This window comes from Monodelphis domestica, chromosome 1, assembly GCF_027887165.1.
Source record: "Monodelphis domestica isolate mMonDom1 chromosome 1, mMonDom1.pri, whole genome shotgun sequence".
Classification (NCBI taxonomy): domain Eukaryota; kingdom Metazoa; phylum Chordata; class Mammalia; order Didelphimorphia; family Didelphidae; genus Monodelphis; species Monodelphis domestica.
In genome coordinates this window covers 665,977,483-665,989,833 of record NC_077227.1, presented here as the reverse complement: position 1 = coordinate 665,989,833, position 12,351 = coordinate 665,977,483, and positions in this window count along the sequence as shown.

Here is a 12,351-nt window from a genome sequence, read left to right as displayed (position 1 = left end):
CAAGCCCAGAAGCCAGAAGAAATGCTCCTTCTGAGGCTCTGGGTGGCTTTGCTCTGGGTGTGTGGGCGGTAGGGGCCAGCGTGGGTGTCCCAAGGTTCTCTCCCCGTCTCGGGATGCAGCTGGCCATCTCAGATTCCCATCTCGCTGGGTTTGGCTGGCCACAGGGGAGAGTCCCAGAGGAGACCAGCTCAGTAGGACTCTGGGAAGAGATCGGCTCGTTGGTGTCTGTTAAACGGGCGGTTGCTGTCGGCCCGGTTATCAGCCCCTTATCTGCCGCCTCTCAATCCTGCTGTTACACCATCACTCCTAACCACCCCTGTGGTCCCCCCAAAACAAACCGTTACTTTGTTTCCGTTCATGGTGGGGGGGGGGGTGAGGAAGAGGCCGGCCCGAGAGGGAACTGTCTGTTTAATTAATCATTCCAGGGCCCTGGGAAGCTCATTAAAAGCATTTCCACCTCTTCCTTGCACTGAGCTTAGCCCAGGCCAAGCCCCAGGAGCAGAAATGCGCTTTCACAGGGACACGGAGGGCCTGGGCCTTCAGTGGGCAGCCTTGCCCGGCTGGGAGGGCTGAGCACGAGGCGGACGTGTGTGTGATTCCCAGTGTGCCAGGACTCGGCCGCCATATGCAAGCCCTTGTGTGTGTCCATGTGCATGCCTTGTGGGTACACCTGGGTTTGCTGTGTGTGTCCTGCCTGTGCGGTGTGTGAAGGGTGCTGCAGGGATTTCTAATTCTTCCTAATGACCAGCCCTGGAGAAATTTAAGAGGCTTGGAGCAAAGGTCGAGCTCCACCTGTTTATATTCCATTTCATTTTCTGACAGTTCCCACAATGGTACAGATAAGTAAGAGATTAGGGCAATCTTTTCTAATTAAGGTAATTAAAAAACAGCTATTATTGCACCTTTCATCTGAATGGGAAAATATTTACTTGTCCAAACTGCAGGACCTTAAAAGCCTTTCAGGAGGTCTGTTTTGACACACCCTACATGCCACCTCCGGTGCCCTCCCTGCTGAAAAAAAAAAAAGGGCCCGATTTTCTTTGAGAATAGCAAGGCCTTAGATGGGAGTCCCCAGTGTGTGGCAAGCAGGAATGGGAAGTGCCACTGGCCGGGGTTTATAGCAAACAGACTGGCCAGATCCTTGCCAAGGGTTTTTCACCCAGGCCAGGGAGGAGCAAAGTTTGCTGATCACAGAGCGCTGGCCCTGGTGACTTGCCCCTTTGTATTTTTTATTTGGTAAATCTGGTTTTTGTTCCTTCTCCTTTCCCTTTCCTCTGTCTGGGGCAGCTCTGCAGCCCTGGACTATCCTAAAGCTGCTTGCCTGGAGGAAGAGTAAATGCAATTTGTGAGAGCATTGAAGAGCAACTCCAGCTCAGAGATGAGGGGTGATACCATATTTCCATCTGGGATCTCAGGCTGGGGATAATGGCCCAAATTTCCTGTGTTTGTCTCCTAGGGGAGCTGCCATGGGCCATGGGGTCTGGTCTCCAATATTTAAAGCATCACAAAGAACCCAATGGGTTGCTCTAGCCTGGGAGAGATCCTGGAAGCCAAGGTTTTTCCCTGAGGGTGAAAACACCCTAATGATCCTGGAAATCTGTGTTTTCTTGAGCTGGGAGCTTCTAGGGGGGCTGAGGAAAGAGGCACAGAGCAGAGCCTACAAGGGCTTATTCAGAAACATGGCCAGGGCCATCGATGTTGTTAAGGTTAGATAAATGGACCCTGCTCCCATGATGGGAGAGTAGGGGTGGCTGGAGGTTCACCACCTCCTGGGTGGTCAAAGAGGTGAGGCAGAAATGCCCTTCTCTCTCCTCGGGCATATTCTCTCACAGCGGATTTAAGATTCTGTGCCTCCATGGTAAAGGTTTAAGCTTCAGCATGCTAATCTAATTTATAGGCTGTTCCTCTAATCCTCTGACTGTGAAATGAAAGTATATTCTGGGAACTCGTTCCAGAAACATCAAGGCCAGCTGCCCTGAGGAGAAGGGCCACATTCCTGTCATCTTTCCTTCTCTAGTCTGGATCAGTAACTTCATTGTGAACCAAAAGCCCTCAACTTCCCCCCAGGATCTTCTTACTTCTGAAAAATATTATTTTTGTTGATGACTTTTGTTTTTAAATCACATTTGTTCCCTCCCATCTTTTCTTCCCTCTTTGACTTCTGCAGAGGCATTTAGATTTGGCTGTGAATAGAGTCCAGGTCCAGGAGGTGATGTGGGCTTGCACCAGGGTAGTGGCCATATCGGGGAAGAGAGGGGGGAGACGCTGTGAGGGGAGAATCGGCAGGATGGGGCTGCTGATCGGATGTGGGGATCGGGACAGGGAAAGAAAGGCAGGAGTGGAATCTGGGTGGCCTGGAGGATATTGCTGCTGTCCCCAGAAAAGAGGAAGGCTTTGGAGGAATGATAATGAATTCTGTTTGGCCAGTACTTTGAAGCACTATATACATGGTAGTTCCTTACAATAACCAAATACCATTGGTATTCCCATTTTGTAGCTAAAGAAGCTAAGAGAATTAAGCTTTGGATCACCCCAGAGAGGATTTGGACCCAGATCTGCCTTGACTACAAGTATAGCACTCTATCCACCTTGTTTGTTGCCTTAATGCTATAACACAAAGAAATGGAATGCCAGTGGTGGAAGGTGTAGATAGGATTGGGGGAGGTTCTTCTTTTCTATTCTTCATATCATACTTTATAGTTATCTATGACATAGGGCCACACTGGATTATTACATTTGTTTAGTTGTTTCAGTCATGTCTGATTCTTTATGCCCCATTTGGGGGTTTTCTTGGCAAAGACACTGGAGTGGTTTGCCATTTTCTTCTCTAGTTCACTTTATAGATGAGGAAAAGGAGGCAAACAGGGTGAAATGACTTGACCAGGGTCACATAGCTAATAAGTGTATATGACTGGATTTGAACTCAAGTCTTGCTGAGTCCAGGCTCAGCACTATTCACCTCACCACCTCACCACCTAGGGGTTATTATAGAGCTTGTTTTCTGTTTTCAAGCTGGTTGCTATTCTGAATTTGTTCCCCCTTACTACAATCCCACTATCCCCTAGTATTGTTCAGAAGCACATGTCCCATCTCCTATGTTAACCAGAAACACCAAATCATTAAGGTATAGCCACCTGCCATGATGACCAAAGCCATGGTGCTTGGTGCAGAGTGACATTAAAAAGGAGACCAATTCAACCAGTAATCGATGTTATGGGGGAAAAATCCATAAACTAGCAGAGAAGAATTGGGGGAAACTATGGGAGTGGTTCCACTCCCCCCAGGATCCAGGGTTCGAAAACAGTGCAAGCACCCCTATCTGAGTCATCTGATGAATGGGGACAGAGAACAATGCCAAAGGGCAGCTAGAATGCCATGGAGAGAATGCTGGGCTTGGAGTTCAGAAAACTCATCTTCATGAGTTCAAATTTGACATGTGCTAGTTGTGTGATCCTGGGCAAGTCACTTAACCCTGTTTGTCTCTGTTCCTCAGTGAGCTGGAGGAGGAAATGGCAAACCACTTCACAAGAAAACTCCAAATGGGGTCTCTTAAGAGTTGGACACGACTGACCACCACCACCAACATATGTTATGATTTATGGAAAAGTTGTTAAACTTGGAGAACAAGAGACTTGGTTTTGAATCTCACCTCTAAAGCTTTCTAGCTATATGATCTTGAGTAAATTACTTAATTCACTCCTGGTCTCAGTTTCCTAATCTGTAAAAATGGGAATGATAATGCTTGTTCTCCCTCCCACTTTGGGTTACTGTATGGCTCATGTGGCATAATGCATACAAAGTGTTATGGCAGACTACAAAGTAAATGCCAAAGTCAGCTATCATTCCACCCTCTGTAGGGAAGAGAGAGGTCTAAGAGGTTATTGATCATGAAAGAGGGCATCTTGGGGTTGGTGATTTTTCAATGGTTTCAATTGCTTGGAAAGTCCTCATTGGCCTTTTGGGTGGCAAAGTCCCAGGTGTGGAGTTGGGAATGATAGGAAAAAGTTAAAGAGACTTCTAGGGAAATCCTCTGTGCTCTCTGGGCTTGGACACAGTGTGAGGTAGTGAGAAGGACGCTGGCCTGAGAACAAAGAAGTCTAAGCCCTAGTGCTGGTTGTTCCATTAGCCAAATGGGAGAACGTGGCTATAGAGGTTATTCTCTTTGGATTTCTGTGTCTCCATTTGTAAAACTGGAATAATAATAATAACTATCCAGCCTACTTTGCAGGGCACAGTGGAGTAAAGTCTTGGAGTTAGAAGATCTGAATGAATGAATCCTGACTCTAACCCCTATCTATCATACAGGGTTATTGGGAGGTTCAAATGGAATCAGATATCAAAGTGCTTCATATCCTTGAAATATTGTCTAAATGCATGTTAATAATTTCACCATCATCAGGAGTTGTAGTAGCAATAGTAGTTGTGGTTGTGCTGGTGGTGGTGCTAGTAGTAGTAGTATAATGGTGGTGATGGCAGTGGTGGTTTTAGTAGTAGTGGGGGTGGTAGTAGTAGTAATATAATGGTGGTGATGGCAGTGGTGGTTTTAGTAGTAGTGGGGGTGGTAGTAGTAGTAGTATAATGGTGGTGATGGCAGTGGTGGTTTTAGTAGTAGTGGGGGTGGTAGTAGTAGTAGTATAATGGTGGTGATGGCAGTGGTGGTTTTAGTAGTAGTGGGGGTGGTAGTAGTAGTAATATAATGGTGGTGATGGCAGTGGTGGTTTTAGTAGTAGTGGGGGTGATAGTAGTAGTAGTATAATGGTGGTGATGGCAGTGGTGGTGTTAGTAGTAGTGGGGGTGATAGTAGTAGTAGTATAATGGTGGTGATGGCAGTGGTGGTTTTAGTAGTAGTGGGGGTGGTAGTAGTAGTAGTATAATGGTGGTGATGGCAGTGGTGGTTTTAGTAGTAGTGGGGGTGGTAGTAGTAGTAGTATAATGGTGGTGATGGCAGTGGTGGTGTTAGTAGTAGTGGGGGTGATAGTAGTAGTAGTATAATGGTGGTGATGGCAGTGGTGGTGTTAGTAGTAGTGGGGGTGGTAGTAGTAGTAGTATAATGGTGGTGATGGCAGTGGTGGTGTTAGTAGTAGTGGGGGTGGTAGTAGTAGTAATATAATGGTGGTGATGGCAGTGGTGGTGTTAGTAGTAGTGGGGGTGGCAGTAGTAGTAATATAATGGTGGTGATGGCAGTGGTGGTGTTAGTAGTAGTGGGGGTGGTAGTAGTAGTAATATAATGGTGGTGATGGCAGTGGTGGTGTTAGTAGTAGTGGGGGTGGTAGTAGTAGTAGTAGTAGTAGTAGTAGTAGTAGTAGTAGTATAATGGTGGTGATGGCAGTGGTGGTTTTAGTAGTAGTGGGGGTGATAGTAGTAGTAATATAATGGTGGTGATGGCAGTGGTGGTGTTAGTAGTAGTGGGGGTGATAGTAGTAGTAGTATAATGGTGGTGATGGCAGTGGTGGTGTTAGTAGTAGTGGGGGTGGTAGTAGTAGTAATATAATGGTGGTGATGGCAGTGGTGGTGTTAGTAGTAGTGGGGGTGGTAGTAGTAGTAATATAATGGTGGTGATGGCAGTGGTGATTTTAGTAGTAGTGGGGGTGATAGTAGTAGTAGTATAATGGTGGTGATGGCAGTGGTGGTGTTAGTAGTAGTGGGGGTGGTAGTAGTAGTAATATAATGGTGGTGATGGCAGTGGTGGTGTTAGTAGTAGTGGGGGTGGTAGTAGTAGTAATATAATGGTGGTGATGGCAGTGGTGATTTTAGTAGTAGTGGGGGTGATAGTAGTAGTAGTATAATGGTGGTGATGGCAGTAGTGGTGTTAGTAGTAGTGGGGGTGATAGTAGTAGTAGTATAATGGTGGTGATGGCAGTGGTGGTGTTAGTAGTAGTGGGGGTGGTAGTAGTAGTAATATAATGGTGGTGATGGCAGTGGTGGTGTTAGTAGTAGTGGAGGTGATAGTAGTAGTAGTATAATGGTGGTGATGGCAGTGGTGGTGTTAGTAGTAGTGGGGGTGATAGTAGTAGTAGTATAATGGTGGTGATGGCAGTGGTGGTGTTAGTAGTAGTGGGGGTGGTAGTAGTAGTAATATAATGGTGGTGATGGCAGTGGTGGTGTTAGTAGTAGTGGGGGTGATAGTAGTAGTAGTATAATGGTGGTGATGGCAGTGGTGGTGTTAGTAGTAGTGGGGGTGGTAGTAGTAGTAATATAATGGTGGTGATGGCAGTGGTGGTGTTAGTAGTAGTGGGGGTGGTAGTAGTAGTAATATAATGGTGGTGATGGCAGTGGTGGTGTTAGTAGTAGTGGGGGTGGTAGTAGTAGTAGTAGTAGTAGTAGTAGTAGTAGTAGTAGTAGTAGTAGTATAATGGTGGTGATGGCAGTGGTGGTTTTAGTAGTAGTGGGGGTGATAGTAGTAGTAGTATAATGGTGGTGATGGCAGTGGTGGTGTTAGTAGTAGTGGGGGTGATAGTAGTAGTAGTATAATGGTGGTGATGGCAGTAGTGGTGTTAGTAGTAGTGGGGGTGATAGTAGTAGTAGTATAATGGTGGTGATGGCAGTGGTGGTGTTAGTAGTAGTGGGGGTGGTAGTAGTAGTAATATAATGGTGGTGATGGCAGTGGTGGTGTTAGTAGTAGTGGGGGTGGCAGTAGTAGTAATATAATGGTGGTGATGGCAGTGGTGGTGTTAGTAGTAGTGGGGGTGGTAGTAGGGCTAACTTGATCTTAGGCAAGTGGTTTAATCTTTTAGAACTCAGTTTCTTCTGCTCTATTAAGAATACATCAACCTACCTGCCCTACTCACCTCACTGAGTTATGGAAAGATAGGTTTAATGATATGAAAATATAACATATTGTTATTATTTTTGTTGCTGTTCAATCATTTCCATCATATCTGACTCTTCATGACCCTGTTTAGAGTTTTCTTGGCTGGAGTGACTTTCTCCAGTTCATTTTACAGATGAGGAAACTGGGGCAAATAAGGTTAAGTGACTTGCTCAGAGTCACACAGTTATGTGTCTGAGGCTGGATTTAAACTTAAGTCTTCAGAGTCCCGGCCTTGAGTTCTATCCGCTGTGGCACCTAGCTAGCCACCCCATCTTTATTATTCTGGCCCTTTAGAGTGTTTCCCTCTAAACTTCAGCCAGATTCTAAGCTCTTTACCCTGCTTCCCTAAACACCTGGCACAGGATCTGGCACCCTAGGAAAGGGAACGGGTGGGTAAGGGAAGCTCAGATGAGTCACTGACCAACTGAATGGTAGCTCTAGAGCTTTCTGGAATAAATAAAACCATTGAAAGCTCTCTCCCTTTTGTGTTTCTCAAGGGAATGAATTCCTCAGCAACATCAGGGGGCCCCCTGAGGTCCCTCTCCTGACTCCACACAGAGGGCAGGACAAAAATGTAGCCTGAAGCAAAAATATTATGGGATTAGTTGATTTTCCCCAAACAAACCCGGTGGCTACTGCTCAGCCTCCAAAGAGAGTTTTGGTTTAAGCCTTCCCTGGGATTAGAGACAGCTGCTAAAGAACCCTCCTCCCTTTGCTGCCCTTCCTACCTTTCCTCAGTAAATGGGGCTGGGTGACCACCTGAGATCCTCTGTCCTTCCACACTGTGAGGCTCTGGGGAATTGGGGCTCAATTGGAAAAGGGACCCAATTATGTTTGGTGGATGCGCAACTCCTCTAAGTGAATATTAGTGGCTGCAGAGCTGGATGAATTATTTATTTTGGGAAGGACTGAGAACAAGATGGTGCAGGGGATGAAGGGGCTAGCCTAGAATCAGGAAGACCTGAGTCCAAATTTACTGGCAGACACTTAGCAGCTGTGTGATCCTGAGAAAATCACTGAACCTGATTTGCCTCAGTTTCCTCCTCTGTAAAAGGAGCTGGAGAAGGAAGTGGCAAAGTACTCTAGTATCTTTGCCAAGAAAACCCCAAATGGGGTCACAGAGAGTCAGACATGACTGAAAAATGACTGAACAAGATCAAGTGGGCAATTGCAAAATGGCGCCAGGGTCTATTTCCCCTTCTCCATTTCTGCCCTAAATCTTTCCATTTGACCTAGAGATCGTCACAGGTTTGGTCTCCCTGAATGCTGACAATAGCCCTTCCCTAGTTCCCAAGTGTAGACTCTGAAAGATTGGTTGTGGTGAAGAGGAATATAATGCCCAGGGATTGCTCTGAGCCCAGGCTATTTCTAGCCTTTACTTACCCACGTCTGCTGGCTGATGCCTCAGTCCAGCTTTCTTATTACTGCAATGTCAAGCTGCAGAATTCCTGGTCCCAGAACTCAACCTCATTCCCCTTCCTCCAACACATACATGGGAGCTCGCTAAGGGAGTGCCTTCCTTCTGGCCATTTTACCTCCAGTTTATTTGGTCTATGATTGGGTTCTGGTTGTCTCTGAGTTTTTTGAGAGCAAGGATTTGGGGTTTGTTTTTTTCCCTTTCTTGGTATCCTGAGTGTTCTGACCCATTAATAATAACGAATAAACGCTTGATTAGCCCACACCCAGGTACCACAACAAATAGGGGACATTCAATTGGCTGAAGCGAGGCCAATTGCATTATGGGGAGAAGGGAAGAGCAGAATCAGGAATTGCTCATTCCTCTTAAAATATCAGAGAATGTCAGAATTGGCAAGGACCTTTCTTCCAATCCTCTCGTTTTACACACAAAGAAACCGAGACTCCGGGAAGCTGAATTGGTAGTTATTATAAAGCAGAGGACAGAACCCCCATCTTTTAGCCCTCCAATGCTGTGCACTGCTCTTTACACAGCACCCCTCTCTTGCCCTAACCCCAGAGTCACCCCTCCCACAGTCATCTCTCTGCCTGCCCAGATCTGATCCATTTCTGGTTAATGTGGAGGGAGGCAGGCAAGCAAACGTCACAGTAAATGGAAATGGCATGTTTTGGCGGGTCCTGGCCTCGGGGCTGAAAACTGTTTATTTGGATAATTAAGAACAAGTCTTCAACTGAACCGCAAAATCAGCAGGAAACCTTTGTGTTGGGCTGTATGTCTCAGTTTCTTCTCCTTCCTCAGCACACAGGGGTGGAGTGAGCGGCCAGGGTCCCAGCTAAATTCTTGGCGGCCCCCAGGACCTGAACGACCGGGCGTCCATCAGTCAGTCAACATTTGTTACGCTTTTCGGATGTGTCAGGCTTTGGGCTGAGCATGACTCTCACCTAGACGAGTTCGCTTTCAAATGGGGGGAGACAACGTGTAAATAACTGGATATGTACACGACGTATCCAGGGGAGATGGATGAAGGCACAGGCAGCTGGGAGGAGGGAACGGGAAAAGGCAGATTTGAGCTGAGTTTTGGGAAATGCCAAGGAGTCTAGGACAGAGAGATGAGGAGGGAGAACGCTCCAGCCTCCGCGGGACACAGATCAGAAATGGGAAATGGATGTGTTGTGTGAGGAGCAGCATGGAGGTCAGGGTTAGGAGAAGAAAACTGGAAAGGCAGAAAGGGATCAAATGAGGAAGAATTTTAGGGGCCAAAGAGAGGCTTTATCTAGAGGCAAATCCAGACCCAGAGAGTTTTTTTTTGTGTGTAGGAGGGTGACCTGATTAGACCCATGATTTAGAAAAATCTCTGGTAGCTGATTGGAGACAAGATTTAAGGCTGGGAGAACAATTCATAGACTAGCTGGTCTAATAGGGAATGGAAAGGAACACACATTTATATAGTGCCTGCTGTGGGCCAGGAAAAGCACTTTAAAAAACCCAACCCAAATATCTGATTTCACAATCACTCTGGGAGATGGGTGCTATTATGATCCCAATTTTTCAGATGAAAAACTTGAGGCAAACAGAGGTCAAGTGATTCATTCAGGGCTGGATTTGAATTCAGGTCTTCCTTGCACTTTATCCCCTGACCCACTTACGGGTCTCTTAACAGTCCCAGAGAGGGGATGTTGATGCCTGAAAAGACAAACTGAAGGAGTGCTTCAGCATGTTTGCTCAGAATTTTAAAATCTATTTCCCATCTCCTTTTTCTTCCATTTCTATTTCCAACCCCATCACCTGCTTTCTTCCCACCACCCTACCCTCTACAGTAAGGCAGGTTCCTCTCTTTGACTATCTATCTCCTTTGCCTTCCCTGAGTTGGAGTGTTGGAGGATTTTGGACCAGCAACAGACCCTAGAGATATCTAATCTAAGCCCCTCATTTGATGGGTGAGGAAAACAAGGGCTGGAGAGTCTAAATGACTGAGCTCACATAAATCCTTTCAGGATTGTGCCAGGTAAATTTGGCTGGTGGCTTTATTTGTTACCCACCCAGGGAGATTTCCAAGTCCTCTGCCAAACTTTTATTTGGTGTCTGCTATGTGTACAGGGCACTGGGTTTTGATTGTGGGGTGGAGGAGGGAAGATACAAAGATGACTATGAATGGCTCCTTCATTCAAAGATCTCATTTAGGGAATTGGGAAAGCAGCTAACTGGTGGACTGGAGAAATATCAAACTCAAATAAAAATGGTGGCAGGGGGAGGGAACTTCCCATCTTTCCCCTGGCATCTTAGTATGGTGGAAGGCATTGGTTTCCTTGGAAGACAAGGACAAAATGGACACATTCCTTTTATTTATTTTTTTAATTTGAAATTTTTTATTTAATTAATTGATTTAGAATATTTTTCCATGGTTACATGATTCATGTTCTTTCCCTCTCTTTCTCTCATGTCCCTCCCATAGCCAATGAGCAGTTCCATTGGGTTTTCCATGTGGACATATTCTTAATTCTCAAGAAAACACCATACCTATATGGAGAACACTTTGAAGACTAGAAAAAGGACTTCCAGGAGTTGTGACCTACAGCTTTGCCATATGTACTGCCTAAGTTGGAGCCTACTTTCCCCTGGACTCTGTGCATATTGGCAAGATGTTGTGTCACAGACCCTTGAAGGTTTTTTTTTTTTATCAATACATATTTCTATATGGTTTTGTTAACTAGCAAAGTGCCTTATTGGATAGATCACTAGGCACAGAATCAGGAAAACCTGAGTTCAAATTCAAACTCAAACACTTGCTAACTCTGAGAGCCTGGGCAAGTCACTTAACCTCTGCCTTAGTTTCCTCCGTTGAAAAATGGGGATTATAATAATAGCACCTCCTTTCAGGATGATTGTGAAGATCAAATGAGATAATATTTGTAAGGCATTCAGCACAGTGTCTGACACATAGTGGGTTCAAAAGTTTGCCCAGGTCTTCTGACTCCAAGACTTCCACTCCAGTGTGCCCCAGCTATTCCACTGGATCCTTGTGATGTACTCGCCAGGTAGGTGGGTAGTTATTGTTTCAGTTTTATATATGGAGACACAGAAGTCCAGAGAAGATAAAATCCATAGCCAAGTTCTACCAGTTGGCTAATGGAATAGTCAACACCAGAACTGAAGCCTTTGGGTTCACAGTCCAAAGCCCATTCTTCAATCCAAGCTCAGAGAATCTCCTTATATCTTTCTCCATTTTCCTGATATTATTTTGCACCTGGGAAACGGAGGCTCATAGAATTTAGGTGATTTGCTGAAGAAGCACACTTTTGGCACTTCTAGCATAGAAGAGAGTGCACTAGACCTGGAATCAGAAAGACTTGAGCTTGAATCCTGCCTCATATGTGACCCAAGGCAAGTCATCTTACCTCTCTGAGCCTCAGTTTCTCCATCTGCAAAGTGAGGGCGATAATAGCACCTACCTCAAAGGGTTGTGAAGACCAAATGAGATCATATGTATAAAGCATTTTGTAATCCTTAACGTGTTAGTAGTTGTTAGTAGGGGTGGTAAGGAGTGTGTCTTAATAAATAAGATTACTCGGATGTGGAGGAAATGAATGAGTGGGAGAAGTCAATGCAATGAGAAGCCCAGGCACTGTATACATGCTTGAATCAGATTAAAATCAAAAGGAGAGAAAAGTCTTCTTGGAAAAGGGAGCCCTGGAGTCGATCTTGTAAAGTGGGGTGGGATTCTGCAAGGAGGAAATGGGAATGACAGTGCCTACATAGTCCCCTTTCCTCACAGGGGGTCCGAGCCGTGGAGAACCAAAGCAAGCCCAAACTGCGTGTCTTGGAACTCCTGGATGCTGACTGAGCTCGTGTTTTTTGGGGGGTATTTCTGGGTTTCAGGAGAGTGTGGGCTCCTAGCTACCTGGCAGATATTTGGTAGTTCTCTAATATTTTTGTCCTATTTTACTGCTTATCCATTCTGTGCCAAGATTTAAAATGTGGGGTGCAGCATCCCGTCAGTATCACCTACTTCTATGTTGTCATTGACTGTATAATGATGAGATTCCAGGCTTAGAACTCCCCGGAAAAATAGCAAGTTCAAGTTCTAATTGGGGGAATTCTCCAAATTCACACATTCCTTGAGCTC